Here is a 20,000-nt window from a genome sequence, read left to right on the forward strand (position 1 = left end):
TGCATGGATGTATAATTTCTATTCGATTTTGTTTTCGCTGTGTACAAAAGGAAACAAACAAACTGACAATAACCGATTTTATCTTACAGAATATGATCATGCTGTTCTGGCAACAATAACAAAAACACTTAACAGAGTTATTCCATAAAATCGCATGGATGTATTATATATTTTCTATTCGGAAAAAAACCACCCGAATGTTATGCTTAAAGTATTCCCATACACGTTTTAGGATTGGACATGAAACGGTTACCGAAGGTGCTTTTCCTCAGGCCCGTACAGACACTTCGGCATGCTTGAATTCTTTGACATTCAACAAGGCTTGAGTCGGTTTCGTGTAATCCCTTTGCCTAATCAGTCAAATTATACAAGTCATAAAAAATGTTCCCGGCAGATATCAAACCATACGTGCAGAAGTATCGTCTGTTTCTCACGCGGGCTTAAAGCTTAATTATGATCAAAGCACTCTCTGAATGGTAACATGAAAGCACAGCTGTTTAATATTTTCCCACACACACACACGCACACGTGCGCACGAGAAAACATAAGACTTTCATAAGTAATGTGATTAATCAACATGAAATAAACTTTTTTGTTGGCTTCTAGCGTGAAAAAGCGCGTGGGTGGCACGAACATTTTCATAATAATAAACATCACCTTTATCACAGACTTATATCCCATTTCGTGACACCTACCTCTCTTCCACTACATCAAAGGATGTCTGTTGAGATAATCGAATGGTTCAAAACTTTCAAACCTGCGCGCATATTCTAAGCCGACTAACACATAATAGTCAAGGACATCATAAAATGGTTCTCGGTGAAAACTTGACCGAGGGCCATTTTACGACGTCCTTGACTAGATAGTGTTTATGGCCAAACCAAGCACAACCCGAGTGTGTCAAGTATACTCATGTGCATTGCTTCTTGGACAATGTAAAGAACACCGAAAGTACTTCAATGCCGTTCTCGAGTTACGTTGACTTTTACAAAGGTTGCAGCTGACACGGCTTACGTAATCCGGTTTCCTGGTCATGTGTGTGAAAATGTGTCCATTAAAAGCATAATCTTTAATTCAAATAAGATGTTAAAACTAAGGACCACCCTTGTTAAAAACTTTAAGAGTGAAACGTTATGTGAAAAATAGAGAAACTGTGGCCTATTATGTGTTTTCGCCGGTAGGTGTCAATTGGCCGGCCAGGCACTTAATCACGCTTGACTCCCCTCCGCTTAAGCGGCAATCGTTTAGCAAGCGCCGGTGTCTGCTTCAAGAAAGCCCTTCACACCCAGATTAAGTGAGGGAACATCGAATAGTGACATTTTTCGATGTGATTTTTCGATTTCATAAACAACAATTTTGAAAAATAATATAAAAGAGATAAATATTTTGCAAATACCGTATCTGGGTGGTCTAAACCAGGCTACCATAATTGTCTCGTTGTATGCCTTTTTTTTCGTCCAAGTATATACAACTATTGCAACAACAATAAAGAGTTAACAGGCAAGTGATATTTAATTTAGAAATGGAATACGCTTTAATTTAAAACAAAAGCACAACGAACAAGATGTTTTAATTTATTTCGCTCCAAGTCAAAATTTAAGCAAAACATCTAAATAGTTTTAAATGCGCACGGAGGAATGTAGGATTACCAAAACCGGCAAAATCAACACTGGGCAAAACTTGATTTAAAAGAACGCCCCCCCCCCCCCCCCCCCTGTAGAATGTGCACTGCTAGATGCGTTGGCGGCATCCCATCCTGCCTCTCCCAACTTGCCGTATCCCAGTCTGCCTTACCCAATTTGCCGCATCCCGGCCTGCTGCTTTGTGTGTGTTAGTGCGTGTGTATTTGTGTTTGTGAGGCAGGGAAAGAGAGAGAGAGAGAGAGAGAGAGAGAGAGTGACTAAGAGAGAGAGAGAAAGAGAGAGAGAGAAAATAGAGAGAGAGAGGGGGAGACAGAGAAAGAGAGAGAGAGAGGGGGGAGAGAAAAAAAGGGGGAGAGAGAGAAAGAGAGAGAGATAGAGAGAGAGAGAGACACACACACATACACAGAGAAAGAGAGAGAGAGAGAGAGAGATGTCAACAAAATCAAGGAAAAGAAAAGCCTAACAAAGAATTTCAAGTGCCAGGCCTTCCTCAGCGGCGTTTAATTCTGCGAGACGCCAATTCATGCATCAAGTACTAAGCAACACAATACCATAGTTAATTCTGTTACGAAACACAAAGCAAATATTTCAAAGATAAAATCTACAAGACTTGACTAAAATTAATGTAAAAAATCAACAAGAAGAAACAGAGGCGAAAACAGTATTTTACTTTCAATGAAACCTGCGCGCATATTCTAAGCCGACTAACACATAATTGTTAAGGACATCATAAAATGGTTCTCGGTGAAAACTTGACCGAGGGCCATTTTACGACGTCCTTGACTCGAGTGTGTGACGTATTCTCATATGCGCTGCTTCTTGGGCAAGGTAAAGAACACCAATACTTCAATGCCGTTCTCGAGCTACGTTGACTTTTACAAAGGGTACAGCTGACACGGCTTACGTAATCTGGTTTCCTGGTCATTTGTGTGAAAAATCTGTCCGACAAAGAAAACTGCCCAACGAATATAGATAACTCGGTCGAAAAAAATACTACCAGCAAAATATCTAACCCCCCCTCCCACCTCCGCCGAAGAAAGAGCACGGGATTCAATACATGATGATAGTTATTAAACACAAAGCAGTTGTAGCTAGGTTCAAGGCAATCACAAGATAGGAAAGCTTTCGAGTCATCGACAATCATTCGGAGGTGTGTTTTGGAACAAATGTTGGAGAAAAGGGTAAATGTCGGCTTCTTTTACAGACACTATCTAGTCTTATGTTTCTTATTTGTTTGACCCTCTTAGGATTATGGAGTTTTATGCACTGCCTTTTATAGTTAACTAAACTTTTGTATTTGAATTAGCCCATTGCAGTTGGTGTAGGCCTTAAGCTTATTTAAATCGCTTGTCCAGTATTTAATTTAGTTCTCAATTTTTGTATGAACTCAAATGTTTAGTGTTCTTAGTATGTCTTGCTAAACTAAGTTCTATTTAATCAGAGTATGTTTGCGTGTGCTTATACTTAGTGATATTGTAAAGCGCATAGTGCTTTTCGTTATGCGCTATAGAAATCTCCTTAATAAATAAATAAATAAATAAATAAACATTCAAAACTGTGTAAAATGGTCGAACTGAAGTTTTTGCACAACAAATATGACCATAACAATTATTTCTTAAACTCAAAGTACTGGACAAATTAACCCCTTCGTTGTGAAGTTACACACGCGCAATGTCGAGACAAATTCATCAAAGACATGAACGCAATCATCCATGGAAAACGCGCTGATCATGCCTGTAAGGGCTGTTTTAAAGTCACTGAATGTCTAATGTTGATTGAGGTACACCATGTATGGTAACACTTATCTCCCAATACCCCCTCGGACAGTTCTAGAACCCCTTGCAATGCTTAAAAGATAAACTCCATTTCCTCACTTCATTTTGGCAGTTCAAAACTGTCAAAAACATGATTTCACATTTTGGTCATGCTCGCAATAGTTATCTCCAATCGATGCTTCATAATATTCTGCATGTTTTAGTTCTGCAGTTGCTCATACATATTTTTATAGACATCTGAAGACGTGTGCTGCTCACATACAGATCAGCATAAATCCATTTACTACTTAGATTGTTTAGTGTCTATATGTTATTTGCTTGTCTGTCTGTCTTGTGCGTACTCCTTCTCAAACATAAACAAACTCGGACATATTCAAAGATAGTCTACATAATTATGATCCAGAGACAGCCAGCATGCCTCTTCCTTGTTCTCCGACAAAAGAAAACTTCCTTGTGGCCTATTGTGTGTTTTCGCCGGTAGGTGTCAATTGGCAGGCCAGGCACTTAATCACGCTTGACTCCCCTCCGCTTAAGCGGCAATCGTTTAGCAAGCCCCGGTGTCTGCTTCAAGAAAGCCCTTCACACCCAGATTAGTGAGGGAACATCGAATAGTGACATTTTTCGATGTGATTTTCGATTTCATAAACAACAATTTTGAAAAATGATATAAAAGAGATAAATATTTTGCAAATACCGTATCTGGGTGGTCTAAATCAGGTTTCTTGTCAAACGTAAAATGCAGTATAGAAAAAACCCGTTGTGTTGGAATTTAAGACTAAATCAATTTGGGTCTACTTGTAGAAACAGTGTTAATAAATGTTCAACAAATGCTGAAAGAAACAATTGGCAGCACCCTTGAAACGCTTGGCATGTATATTAAATGTTGAATGTATATTGGTTAAGAACAAAAGTAAGGCAATTTCGTTACTTTTGATTTGGACCCCTACCTCAATAGTTCTTTGAATGTTCGCCTTTTTTTATATTTACGGTACCGAGAAGCCTTCAACAGATGTATACATGTATAACTAATTCAATAAGTTTTTCGAAGCATCCTATTCTAAACTCTTACGTTAAATGTCTGACCTTTTTGTTTTTGTTTTTATTTGTTTCTGTTGGGTTTCAAACAACATTCTGTGAGATAACCTTTAAGGTCATCGCCGTAACAAGAACACTGTTCTTCCTTTTTAGGCTTTTATAGTCCATACAATATTTGCTGGCTTACACCCGTCAATTTTACGTGTATCAGTTCATGAAATATTTGCCGGCTTTTACCCATCTATGTTATCTTTCCCCGGTCAAGGCAATATCTTGAAATGATTGTTGAAACTTCAGAGAACCCTTTGCTTAAAGTTCCAAAGATTGTTTTTGTTTTGGAGCTTTCCATTCTTTTCGATCATGAACAAGGAAATAGCTGAATGAGTATGACGCATTCTCTAAAGCTGTCCTGGGGTACAGAACGGATGTGATCACACACTTATCGCTCGCTTGAGTAATTCTTTAATCACACAAGAAGCTTTTGTGGTGTTTTGTTTTCTTGAAATAGTGACACGTTACCTGGCACACTTAAGCAGGTTTCATGCCCCCCCCCCGTCCCTACCCATTGGGAATACAGACCACTTGAACAAATCTGAGTGTGTGGAGTTACGCCCTGGAGTCATACTCGCCGGAGGAAAAAGGGTGAGTTCTTGGCTTTGTGGCGCCAATAACAAGTCATTGATGACGAATTGAGTCATCTGTCAGTAAAACGTAAAAACGGAGGAAGGTCTCTTATTCATATTTGCTTCTTTGGCTACCATAACTGTCTCGTTGTATGCCTTTTTTTTCTTCCAAGTATATACAACTATTGCAACAACAATAAAGAGCTAACAGGCAAGTGATATTTAATTTAGAAATGGAATACTCTTTAATTTAAAACAAAAGCACAACGAACAAGATGTTTTAATTTAATTCGCTCCAAGTCAAAATTTAAGCAAAACATCTAAATAGTTTTCAATGCGCATTTAGTCCGCTGTCGCACGGAGAAATGTAGGATTACCAAAACCGGCAAAATCAAAACTGGGCAAAACTTGATTTAAAAGAACGCCCTCCCCCCCCCCCCCCCCCCCCTGTAGAATTTGCACTGCTAGATGCGTTGGCGGCATCCCATCCTGCCTCTCCCAACTTGCCGTATCCCAGTCTGCCTTACCCAATTTGCCGCATCCCGGCCTGCTGCTTTGTGTGTGTTAGTGCGTGTGTATTTGTGTTTGTGAGGCAGGGAAAGAGAGAGAGAGAGAGAGAGAGAGAGAGAGAGAGAGTGACTAAGAGAGAGAGAGAAAGAGAGAGAGAGAAAATAGAGAGAGAGAGAGGGGGAGACAGAGAAAGAGAGAGAGAGAGGGGGGAGAGAAAAAAAGGGAGAGAGAGAAAGAGAGAGAGAGAGAGATAGAGAGAGAGACACACACACACATACACAGAGAAAGAGAGAGAGAGAGAGAGATGTCAACAAAATAAAGGAAAAGAAAAGCCTAACAAAGAATTTCAAGTGCCAGGCCTTCCTCAGCGGCGTTTATATCTGCGAGACGCCAATTCATGCATCAAGTACTAAGCAACACAATACCATAGTTAATTCTGTTACGAAACACAAAGCAAATATTTCAAAGATAAAATCTACAAGACTTGACTAAAATTAATGTAAAAAATCAACAAGAAGAAACAGAGGCGAAAACAGTATTTTACTTTCAATGAAACCTGCGCGCATATTCTAAGCCGACTAACACATAATTGTTAAGGACATCATAAAATGGTTCTCGGTGAAAACTTGACCGAGGGCCATTTTACGACGTCCTTGACTCGAGTGTGTGACGTATTCTCATATGCGCTGCTTCTTGGGCAAGGTAAAGAACACCAATACTTCAATGCCGTTCTCGAGCTACGTTGACTTTTACAAAGGGTACAGCTGACACGGCTTACGTAATCTGGTTTCCTGGTCATTTGTGTGAAAAATCTGTCCGACAAAGAAAACTGCCCAACGAATATAGATAACTCGGTCGAAAAAATACTACCAGCAAAATATCTAACCCCCCCCCTCCCACCTCCGCCGAAGAAAGAGCACGGGATTCAATACATGATGATAGTTATTAAACACAAAGCAGTTGTAGCTAGGTTCAAGGCAATCACAAGATAGGAAAGCTTTCGAGTCATCGACAATCATTCGGAGGTGTGTTTTGGAACAAATGTTGGAGAAAAGGGTAAATGTCGGCTTCTTTTACAGACACTATCTAGTCTTATGTTTCTTATTTGTTTGACCCTCTTAGGATTATGGAGTTTTATGCACTGCCTTTTATAGTTAACTAAACTTTTGTATTTGAATTAGCCCATTGCAGTTGGTGTAGGCCTTAAGCTTATTTAAATCGCTTGTCCAGTATTTAATTTAGTTCTCAATTTTTGTATGAACTCAAATGTTTAGTGTTCTTAGTATGTCTTGCTAAACTAAGTTCTATTTAATCAGAGTATGTTTGCGTGTGCTTATACTTAGTGATATTGTAAAGCGCATAGTGCTTTTCGTTATGCGCTATAGAAATCTCCTTAATAAATAAATAAATAAATAAATAAATAAATAAACATTCAAAACTGTGTAAAATGGTCGAACTGAAGTTTTTGCACAACAAATATGACCATAACAATTATTTCTTAAACTCAAAGTACTGGACAAATTAACCCCTTCGTTGTGAAGTTACACACGCGCAATGTCGAGACAAATTCATCAAAGACATGAACGCAATCATCCATGGAAAACGCGCTGATCATGCCTGTAAGGGCTGTTTTAAAGTCACTGAATGTCTAATGTTGATTGAGGTACACCATGTATGGTAACACTTATCTCCCAATACCCCCTCGGACAGTTCTAGAACCCCTTGCAATGCTTAAAAGATAAACTCCATTTCCTCACTTCATTTTGGCAGTTCAAAACTGTCAAAAACATGATTTCACATTTTGGTCATGCTCGCAATAGTTATCTCCAATCGATGCTTCATAATATTCTGCATGTTTTAGTTCTGCAGTTGCTCATACATATTTTTATAGACATCTGAAGACGTGTGCTGCTCACATACAGATCAGCATAAATCCATTTACTACTTAGATTGTTTAGTGTCTATATGTTATTTGCTTGTCTGTCTGTCTTGTGCGTACTCCTTCTCAAACATAAACAAACTCGGACATATTCAAAGATAGTCTACATAATTATGATCCAGAGACAGCCAGCATGCCTCTTCCTTGTTCTCCGACAAAAGAAAACTTCCTTGTGGCCTATTGTGTGTTTTCGCCGGTAGGTGTCAATTGGCAGGCCAGGCACTTAATCACGCTTGACTCCCCTCCGCTTAAGCGGCAATCGTTTAGCAAGCCCCGGTGTCTGCTTCAAGAAAGCCCTTCACACCCAGATTAGTGAGGGAACATCGAATAGTGACATTTTTCGATGTGATTTTCGATTTCATAAACAACAATTTTGAAAAATGATATAAAAGAGATAAATATTTTGCAAATACCGTATCTGGGTGGTCTAAATCAGGTTTCTTGTCAAACGTAAAATGCAGTATAGAAAAAACCCGTTGTGTTGGAATTTAAGACTAAATCAATTTGGGTCTACTTGTAGAAACAGTGTTAATAAATGTTCAACAAATGCTGAAAGAAACAATTGGCAGCACCCTTGAAACGCTTGGCATGTATATTAAATGTTGAATGTATATTGGTTAAGAACAAAAGTAAGGCAATTTCGTTACTTTTGATTTGGACCCCTACCTCAATAGTTCTTTGAATGTTCGCCTTTTTTTATATTTACGGTACCGAGAAGCCTTCAACAGATGTATACATGTATAACTAATTCAATAAGTTTTTCGAAGCATCCTATTCTAAACTCTTACGTTAAATGTCTGACCTTTTTGTTTTTGTTTTTATTTGTTTCTGTTGGGTTTCAAACAACATTCTGTGAGATAACCTTTAAGGTCATCGCCGTAACAAGAACACTGTTCTTCCTTTTTAGGCTTTTATAGTCCATACAATATTTGCTGGCTTACACCCGTCAATTTTACGTGTATCAGTTCATGAAATATTTGCCGGCTTTTACCCATCTATGTTATCTTTCCCCGGTCAAGGCAATATCTTGAAATGATTGTTGAAACTTCAGAGAACCCTTTGCTTAAAGTTCCAAAGATTGTTTTTGTTTTGGAGCTTTCCATTCTTTTCGATCATGAACAAGGAAATAGCTGAATGAGTATGACGCATTCTCTAAAGCTGTCCTGGGGTACAGAACGGATGTGATCACACACTTATCGCTCGCTTGAGTAATTCTTTAATCACACAAGAAGCTTTTGTGGTGTTTTGTTTTCTTGAAATAGTGACACGTTACCTGGCACACTTAAGCAGGTTTCATGCCCCCCCCCCCTCCCTACCCATTGGGAATACAGACCACTTGAACAAATCTGAGTGTGTGGAGTTACGCCCTGGAGTCATACTCGCCGGAGGAAAAAGGGTGAGTTCTTGGCTTTGTGGCGCCAATAACAAGTCATTGATGACGAATTGAGTCATCTGTCAGTAAAACGTAAAAACGGAGGAAGGTCTCTTATTCATATTTGCTTCTTTGGCTACCATAACTGTCTCGTTGTATGCCTTTTTTTTCTTCCAAGTATATACAACTATTGCAACAACAATAAAGAGCTAACAGGCAAGTGATATTTAATTTAGAAATGGAATACTCTTTAATTTAAAACAAAAGCACAACGAACAAGATGTTTTAATTTAATTCGCTCCAAGTCAAAATTTAAGCAAAACATCTAAATAGTTTTAAATGCGCATTTAGTCCGCTGTCGCACGGAGGAATGTAGGATTACCAAAACCGGCAAAATCAAAACTGGGCAAAACTTGATTTAAAAGAACGACCCCCCCCCCCCCCCCCCCCCACTGTAGAATTTGCACTGCTAGATGCGTTGGCGGCATCCCATCCTGCCTCTCCCAACTTGCCGTATCCCAGTCTGCCTTACCCAATTTGCCGCATCCCGGCCTGCTGCTTTGTGTGTGTTAGTGCGTGTGTATTTGTGTTTGTGAGGCAGGGAAAGAGAGAGAGAGAGAGAGAGAGAGAGAGAGAGAGAGAGAGAGAGAGAGAGAGAGAGTGACTGAGAGAGAGAGAGAAAGAGAGAGAGAGAAAATAGAGAGAGAATAGAGAGGAGAGAGAGAGAGAGAGAGAGAGAGAGAGAGAGAGGGGGAGAGAGAGAGAAAGAGAGAGAGAAATAGAAAGAGAGAGAGAAAGAGAGAGAGAGAGACACACACACACACACATACACAGAGAAAGAGAGAGAGAGAGAGATGTCAACAAAATCAAGGAAAAGAAAAGCCTAACAAAGAATTTCAAGTGGCAGCCCAAATTTTCGACCTGTTGCCAGGCCTTCCTCAGCGGCGTTTAATTCTGCGAGACGCCAATTCATGCATGAAGTACTAAGGCCCCAAAAAAAATTGTCTGTTTCTGGTCACCCGACCGACCCTAAATTTTGGCGCCGACCCTAAACTTTTTTTTTCCAAACTCAAAAAATGTATTATTTTTTTTTGGTGGTAAAGGACAGGGTGAGAAAATGAACAACAAAAACGTGTGAAAACGAAAGTCCGCTGACGATTTGTAAATGTGTCGAGTGTCTTGTCTCTATGTATAGTGAATCCAGTCTCTTTGCGCGATTTTTAAAGTTAGTTTTATTGGTCTACATTTGGGGTAAAAAAAAAATTAAAAAAAAAATCCCTACCTACCGACCCTATTTTTTTTAGCCATGTTACCAGAAACAGACACATTTTTTTTTTGGCCTAAGCAACACAATACCATAGTTAATTCTGTTACGAAACACAAAGCAAATATTTCAAAGATAAAATCTACAAGACTTGACTAAAATTAATGTAAAAAATCAACAACAAGAAGAAACAGAGGCGAAAACAGTATTTGACTTTCAATGTTTTTGCAGAGAACTTGTTTACGGCAATAGTGGAAACTAACATGTTTTATGAACGTGTTTATGTTTTGCAATCTTGTTTTCTGATTTATCCATCTATATATTTATTTACCTATTTTCACTTTACTTATTTAGTTCTGATCAAATGATCCGCTGCAAGAGCAGTTTGTAAATAAAATCAGCGATACAAAATGCCTCCGTTTCACTTAGATGGCGTATGGAAATAATTAATAACCTTATTTTATGATGGGTGACCTCATTGCAAATTGCTGACATTTAAAAAACGATATCAAAAATAGAGTTACTAGACGGAGCCCTTCGGGGCGTTTAGTCATGCTTGAGACGTATATTCACATGTTTTGATAGAGTATGTCCTTATCTGCGACCAAAAGACAAATTGTTGCTTCAACAGTGCTTTGAGCGGATCATTAAGTATTGCACTTTCGCGTCTAATAACGTACGGTGTCTAAGATTAGATACGGCGAGGTGGTCTGATCCTACAATGTTTAAATGTTTTATTGCATAACTTCTAAAAACTAGTTCCATGGTCTCATCCCTCCCCCCATCTACCCCCCCCCCCCCCCTCATCCCCTATTTTTAAAAAAAAATCTTTTTTTCTTTTCTTTTCTTGCTCCTCTTACAGTATCACAGTAAATGTTCCCAAATAGATCCTAGTTACCTAAGAGGACGTTAATCCCCAAAGTCAGCCAGTCAGTCAGTCATTAAAGGCAAAAGCGAGGTAACGCACAACTGGGTCCGACCAGTAAAGCCGTCGCTGCCTGTGTGACAACCACCATAAAAATCTACCACAGCGGGAAACTTTCAAGTTAAGTATTTTCAACCATCATGTGCCCGCATTCAACTTTACAATCAAAGGATGTCTGTTGAGATAATCGAATGGATCAAAACTTTGAAACCTGCGCGCATATTCTAAGCCGACTAACACATGGGTGGCCGGCCGGGTGGCCGAGTGGTAACGCACTTGCGCTCGGAAGCGAGAGGTTGCGTGTTCAGGCCTGGGTCAGGCCGCAATTTTCTCCCCCCTTTCCTAACCTAGGTGGTGGGTTCAAGTGCTAGTCTTTCGGATGAGACGAAAAACCGAGGTCCCTTCGTGTACACTACATTGGGGGTGTGCACGTTAAAGATCCCACGATTGACAAAAGGGTCTTTCCTGGCAAAATTGTATAGGCATAGATAAAAATGTCCACCAAATACCCGTGTGACTTGGAATAAAGTATAAAAAATTCCATCTCACACTGCATTAAGTCTCAGGGCTTGGAAACATGAATACACGCATGCAGGAAAAAAAATGGGTGGCAGCTCGCTTTCCCCAGGGAGAAAGCAGCCCGAATTTCTGTGAGGTTACCCTCATGGACTATATAAAATCTTATCCTTATCCTTATAATTGTTAAGGACATCATAAAATGGTTCTCGGTGAAAACTTGACCGAGGGCCATTTTACGACGTCCTTGACTCGAGTGTGCGCTGCTTCCTGGGCAAGGTAAAGAACACCGAAAATACTTCAATGCCGTTCTCGAGCTACGCTGACTTTTACAAAGAGTACAGCTGACACGGCTTACGTAATCTGGTTTCCTGGTCATTTGTGGGAAAAATCTGTCCGACAAAGAAGAAGAAGAAGAAGTGCGCGCAGAGAGAGAGAGAGAGAGAGAGAGAGAGAGAGAGAGAGAGAGAGAGAGAGAGAGAGAGAGAGAGACAGACAGACAGACAGACAGACAGACAGACAGACAGACAGACAGACAGACAGACAGACAGACAGACAGACTTTCCGCACTCGTTAAAATGTCAGTCGATACTGGAATGAATGTTGAAACATTGTAAACCTAAAAAAAAAAAAATAATAATAATATTAAAATTAAACATTCATACGACTTACTATCTGTGACAAGGACGCATACGAAGTATAGCAACTAAATATTAATCCGCTTACCCATTGCTCCTCTTCGCACCTCGGCCTGTGAGTCGTCCTTTTCCTGAGTACTTGCACACAAGTTTTGCGTATGCATACTTCAGTTCGTCTGGAAAAGGCTGTTTTGAATTCTTGTTCGCAAGTTGAACAGCACGACTGTATTTGACCACGTACACCAAATCGTTCTTTCTGGAAAAGTCTGCCAGCCGTTCGGTAAGATCATTCCAACTTCTGAATGTTTTCCCCAACTGTCATTTGTGCCATTTCTCAGCGATTGATCAACGGTGTGGTTATTATGGATGTAGTAAGTGTCGAATTGTGAGAATGCACAGTTCTGTCCGCCAAGTGGTTTTAAACACTGCGCGTATTTGCACCAAGTAATAACGTGTCACATCAAAATAGTTCTTTACCTGTCAGATAGTTTAGCGCCAAAAACATGAACCAATGATAGCCCATGGATTAGTAAGTCATATGATGTTGGGGCGGGGCCAATGAACTAATGTCAACACAGTAAGTATCAACCAATGTTTGGCTCCGCCCCCACATCACGTGGACTGGGTGGCCGAGTGGTAACGCACTTGCGCTCGGAAGCGAGAGGTTGCGAGTTCGACCCTGGGTCAGGGCGTTAGCAATTTTCTCCCCCCTTTCCTAACCTATAGGTGGTGGGTTCAAGTGCTAGTCTTTCGGATGAGACGAAAAACCGAGGTCCCTTCGTGTACACTACATTGGGGTGTGCACGTTAAAGATCCCACGATTGACAAAAGGGTCTTTCCTGGCAAAATTGTATAGGCATAGATAAAACAATGTCCACCAAAATACCCGTGTGACTTGGAATAATAGGCCGTGAAAAGTAGGATATGCGCCGAAATGGCTGCGATCTGCTGGTCGATGTGAATGCATGATGTATTGTGTAAAAAATTCCATCTCACACGGCATAAATAGATCCCTGCGCCTTGAGTCCGAGTCTAGAGATACGCGCGCGATAGAAGACTTCATATATATAATCACGTGACCCATAAACCCATCGCCTGTAATTAGATCATACTATTACCGCTTCAGTTCTGAGACATCCTGCTTGCTAGCGCGCGCAGAGAAAAAAATTCCCTCTTTATCTTCACTTCTGATGCTCATCCTATTGTTGTTGGCACTCGGGTTTGTTTGTTTGTTTGCTTAACGCCCAGCCGACCACGAAGGGCCATATCAGGGCGGTGCTGCTTTTGACATATATAACGTGCGCCACACACAAGACAGAAGTCGCAGCACAGGCTTCATGTCTCACCCAGTCACATTATTCTGACACCTGACCAACCAGTCCTAGCACTAACCCCATAATGCCAGACGCCAGGCGGAGCAGCCACTAGATTGCCAATTTTAAAGTCTTAGGTATGACCCGGCCGGGGTTCGAACCCACGACCTCCCGATCACGGGGCGGACGCCTTACCACGAGGATTGGGACTCGGGTAACAGGGAGCGAAGGGCAGTGCCCCACCTAGTGATCGAGTGCCACAACCCAGACTTTTCCCTTAATATATATATAGGTTTTAAACTCCTGCTTCCGGATTATACAAAACACATTAAAACATGTATTAAACAATGGCGACTGCACGTGAGAGGGAACAATAAAGAGACCAAAAAGCAATGTACTCACGTTAAAATGACGAACACGGAACGAATAACAGCGACGTTTCGACCTAAGGGTCTTCTTCAGGCACAAAAACACAAAAATACACACACAAAAAAGAAGAAGAAAGACGATAGAACAAATGAAGAGAAGAATAACTGACAAAACAACTGCACTGCACAAACCAACAAATGACAAAGACTGTCCATACCTCTCTATCTCCCTCCCTCCTTTGCTCCCTCTCTCTCTCTCTCCCTTCCTCCGTACCTCTCTCTCTCCCTCCCTTCTTTGCCCCCTCTCTCTGTCTCCCTTCCGCCATACCTCTCTCTCTCCCTCCCTCCTTTGCTCCCTCTATCTCTCTCTCACTCTCTTTCTCCGTACCTCTCTCTCTCCCTCCCTTCATCCGTACCTCTCTCTCTCCCTCCCTTCATCCGTACCTCTCTATCTCCCTCCCTTCCTCCGTACCTTTCTCTCTCCCTCCCTTCCTCCGTACCTCTCTCTCTCCCTCCCTCCTTTGCTCCCCCTACGCGGTTCATACTTCGCAATAAGTCAAGTCAAGTCAATATTTATTTCAAAAAACCCCAAGGGTTACATGAATAAAATAAATAAAAATTGCAATAAACACGACAAAAAAGATGTAATAATGAGACACAACACTTCGAATTAACCTAAAATAAATCTCATAACAAAATATTTGTAATCATTTTTTTTTTACAGGAATGTATATGTTTCTGTGTTTGTTTTTGTTTTAATACAAAAAAAACCGTGATCAAATAATCAGAACTCTTTCAAAATACTCTTAATAAAATATATTAAATGCAATAACTTTTTTTTTTAATTCAAATAAATGTTTTAGTTTGACTGCATTTGAATAAAAACTGAATTCTGATGAAAGCAGTTACTGTAAAGTCATTTGAAGTCACATGATAAAAATCACATGGTTTAGTTGAGCAGACCACAAAGTGCAGAGCTAAAATATGTGTATGAATCTGTGTGAAAATCCAGTCCGTTTGTCCACAGGGATGCTAGGAAGCAGTCAAATGGGGTCGCTCAATCTGCTCAAATCCAGTCAAATGGGGTCGCACGGGCCGACAAATGGGGACGTCCCCGTTTGTCGGAAGCGTCCCCATTTGACTGCTCTCCAGTGACAATCGTCCCCATTTGTCGGTAAAACCACCTACACACACACACACACACACACACACACACACACATAAAGGTGAGTAATGAGTAGAGTGTGCGACCGTGTGACACTGTGTACTTGTAGCTAGCGTCTTGAACATATCAACTGTGGGAGTCGTGTCGTCATGGTCTGTGCACTCTTTGTTTTTGCCACAATGTCTCTCAACAAATTGGCATTTGTTTGTTCAAGCTGCCTGTTACAGTCATTTGTTTGTGATCCCGTTGTTATGTTCAATCATTTCGTGCACACTAGCACTAATGCATTGCAAAAATAGCAATTGTTGCCATGCAGTGCCAAATTATTGATCATATCCTTTCGAACCTACTATGATGTTCTTCATAGAATTGCGTGCTCATCATGCAAGCCAACGCGAGGGAACATAAGAAAGAAACCACAAATACAAATTTAAAATATACTCGTACTACATTCACGCCGTGGATCGTGTAACTCTGCATTTGCGCCACCGCAACTTTTTATCGCTTCACGCCGACGAAGAGGCAAGCTGCGAGGTAGGTCTCTCGAATGATAATCTAAATTGTTAGAATGCTAGGCACTCAGCATGTTCTCAAGTGTTGCATTTCACATACTTATATCCTTAGCTATATTTCTGTATATATTTTTTTATGCTTTGATGGCCCTGGTGATCGTGACGATCTGTTTTTCTTCTCGTTTCCCCATGTTTTGGGCATATTTTCAGTTTCTGCATCAAATGCAACAAAACGGAGATTACTGGTTATTCTTGGACATGTTCACTGATAACTTTAATGTTTTATGAATCTCCACGTGTAGTTTCTCTGTATATAGTTCCATATATACTTTGCAAGAAGCAGATAAAAACAGAGTGTCAACAACTCTCTGTAATTCGCCACCGCATCAATTCAATGTTAGATGTAACTCGCCACCGCATTTTTTGTTATTCGCCATCGCACTACGCAAAAATCAATGTGGGAAGAAACTGCGTCTTCAAAATTTAAAAAGAAAAGAAAAAAAGGCTCATCAAAATCGGTATAATCAATTCAATAGTGTGCTTAACAAAACTTCAGATAAGGCCAAAAAAAAAAAGGTCTGTTTACGGTAACATAGGGTGAAAAAATAGGGTCGGTAGGTCGGGTTTTTTTTCCCAATTTTTTTTTCAATTTTTTTTTCAATTTTTTTTTCAATTTTTTTTTTCAATTTTTTTTAAATTTTTTTTTCTCCCCTCTCTATGATGTTTCACAGTTCATTTCTTCTCATCAATCCCTGTTTGCCCAACATAACTATAAACAGTACTTTGAGCTTACCTCCCTTCTGTCGTCTGCTGTTTGAGCGCAAACAGCTCTATTTTGGATGCGGTTTTTTTTTTTCAGACGATCCAAAAAAAAAGATTAGAGTCGGGCCTAAAAACTAGGGTCGGTCGGGTTACCGTAAACAGACCTATTTTTTTGTGTTGGCCTAAGTGCTTCTTTTTCAAACTAAAAAAAAAAAAATAATAATAATACTGAATAATCAAAATATGCTGGATCTATTCAAAAGTGTTCATTGCAGAACTGAAAACAAAATTCTTTGAAAACAACATTTCAGGCAACACATTTCTTGGAATGGCGTAAAAGCTGCGTCCTGTACATGAAAGGATAAAAGCATCTTGGGCAGGAGTGAGCAAGTGTGTGTGTGTGTGTGTTGGTGTGAGCCTTGAGTGTTGATTTGTGTTTATACTCTTTGCCACATACATCACACGCGTACTTAGTGATTTGCACACGTGTGGCGGTTTGGGTTTGCATTGCGTTTGCACGCAAATTTTTTGTGGCACTTGGAGCAGTCGAATGGTTTTTGCCCGATGTGCTGTTTGTTCACATGTGACTGGAGGTCTGCAGACCTCGTGAATGTTTTTTTGCACATCCCACAGGTAACCCTTGGACCCCCACCCTCTGTGTGATGGCAGAGCCTGTGGTTTCTTAATGTTCGTTGGTGTTTATATGTTTTCCCACATTCTGGGCATAAACACTGCTTTTGCTCTGACTTCTTTTTCTGCGGTGTCGAAGTCACTGGTGGTCGAGTAGTAACTTCTGCCACATCAATGACATCAAGGAAGCTGTCAATGGTTTGCCCGGACTGTTCCAAATCCATCTGCAACAAAACCACTCGTATCCCGTCAGAAAAGTTATTGTATAAGCATATGTGATTGAAGAGCGCAGCGATTCTTGCCATTCTAGCAATAAACACTCAGTGGCTGAAATCACTAAGTTTGACAATATGGAACCTACCTCTTCCTGTTTGATTTGCGGTCACTTGAGTCTGAAACTGGGCCTTGAACGCTCCTGTTAAAAACATTGTGGGGCCAAATACCACATAATTCTAACATTCTTAAGCTTCGTTGGTGTTTATGTGTGTGAAATAATTCTAAAACTCAGTCATTCCTATTACCAGCGACAACACAAAAACTCATCAGTTTGACGCTGGAAGAGAAAAGAACGCCTCTGACAGACGTGACGTTTTTCGGGAAAGAAGAATGACGAAAAATGTGGGAGTGAAACGCCGCCAGGTGCGTCTCAGAAACGTGTTCTACAAAAGCTGAACTATACACTGAACTGAACAACTCCAAATCAATATTTTCAATTGGAAGTGACAGAATCACTGAACTCTTCAACATATTATGCAATTCATTAGACAGTTGCGGTGGCGAATAACATCCAAGACGTGAAATTGCGGTGGCGAATTACAACAAGCATCGGTGGCGTATAACATGAAGTCTAATTGTTTGTTTTTTCTTTTGCCGCGTGCGTCACCCAAAGACAAAATTGTGCAACAGCATTCATCAAGAATACAAAGGACATGTTTAGCTCACAGGATAGCATCACGGGAATGCATCAACTAGTGCTGTTTCGTTGAAGTTACGAAGGAAGGGACAAATCGTGCAATTTCAGCTACAATTCCAGCAGAAATCGGACTTCAGAACTGCCGAAACCTGACATTTCGACTAAAAAAGCACGTACCTTAGACCTTGAGTGTATACTTCTTTAAAATCTACTAATGAAGAATCTAGATGATGCCTGAAAGTCCTACAAATTTTCATTTTCTGTGAGAGACCTACCTTGCAGCTTGCCTCTTCGTCGGCGTGAAGCGATAAAAAGTTGCGGTGGCGCAAATGCAGAGTTACACGATCCACGGCGTGACACTACCCGTCATAAAAAAAGTAGGCAGATAGATTTATCTGTAGATCTTTTGGATGCGACCAGTTAATATATCAAAACCAAGTATATTGCCAGAAAGGTACTTCATTCCCCTACCGTATAAAATAAAGAGTTTCATTTGTCCTGAATTAGTGTTTGTGCACTGGACCGGAGACCTTGGACACCTCCCGAAATCAAATTCGCAGAAGCAAACTTCCAGACACTAAAATACACATAAAATCAACAGAAGCAAGAGTAACCTCGGTTTTGATCTCAAATGGAAGAACAAGTCATTTTCGACCTATACAAATGAATTTGGTTCAGTTGTTGTGCCTAGCAGAGTTGTTTTGCTATGTTGAAGTAGACGCGTCTCGGCGTAGTCAAAAGCCGTAAAAAGCTTGTTTTGACGTCATTTTTTGTGTGGACTATGTAGGTAGAACACCCGTAGTTTTGTAATGGCTCATTGTATTGCTTTTAAATTTGACATGAATATTGTTAACACAACTGCAAAAGAGTGTATCCAAAAAGCTCAATATGTAAAACTCTGAAAATGTTCTGCTTGTAATTCGAAAGCGTACGTGTTAAAGCAAGCGACTTATACCTACTTTTTCCATATTTGAAATGTCACATTATTTTTTTTAACTTTTTCTGTAGCTAAAACATTGAAACAAATTTCAAAACATAAACTGTGAGGTTAGGCAATTAAACAACAGTTTTCAGGCTGTTACCACGTCCTTTGACAAAATCGATGAACATAATGTAAAAGCGAACAAAAAGCACATCCATCTCCTACCGGAAGTCGCCGTTGAAAGGGTTGAATGGACAGGACGCGCGGTGGCGTACGTGTTTGGCATGGCAAAGTGTGCCGCCGTTAAAGCCTCAATCCTTCCCTTGAAAGAAAGTTCATTATTTTAGACCTGTCCCCCAGCTTTTTAAATGGGATAAGGCCATATCTCCACTGGGTCACATACCAACATTAAGCAGCCTGGCCGCTTTCTGTGCAATCAAATTTAAGTGTTTTTTTTTTTTTTAAAGAATGTATACTGCAGATTCACGCTTGTGGCTTTCAAGACTGTAAGAAAATTACCATCATGCACAGACAGCAAGCAGGATGTTGATTTGTGGTATGTGTCCGATTGGATGGATGGCGCTATCCCATGTAAGGCGTACCCCCCGCGGGTTAGGGGGAGTCCCATATTGGTTGGGACGAGAAAGAATTTACCCGATGCTCCCCAGCATGTCGTAAGAGGCGACTAACGGATTCTGTTTCTCCTTTTACCCTTGTTAAGTGTTTCTTGTATAGAATATAGTCAATTTTTGTAAAGATTTTAGTCAAGCAGTATGTAAGAAATGTTAAGTCCTTTGTACTGGAAACTTGCATTCTCCCAGTAAGGTAATATATTGTACTACGTTGCAAGCCCCTGGAGCAAATTTTTGATTAGTGCTTTTGTGAACAAGAAACAATTGACAAGTGGCTCTATCCCATCTTCCCCCTTCCCCCGTCGCGATATAACCTTGAATGGTTGAAAACGACGTTAAACACCAAATAAAGAAAGAAAGTTCATTCTCTTAGACCTGTCCCCCAGCTTTTTAAATGGGATAAGGCCATATCTCCACTGGGTCACATACCAACATTCAGCAGCCTGGCCGCTTTCTGTGCAAACAAATTTAAGGTTTTTTTTTTTTTTTTTTGAAGAATGTATATTGCAGATTCACGCTTGTGGCTTTCAAGACTGTAATTCA

This window comes from Littorina saxatilis, linkage group LG3, assembly GCF_037325665.1.
Source record: "Littorina saxatilis isolate snail1 linkage group LG3, US_GU_Lsax_2.0, whole genome shotgun sequence".
NCBI lineage: Eukaryota > Metazoa > Mollusca > Gastropoda > Littorinimorpha > Littorinidae > Littorina > Littorina saxatilis.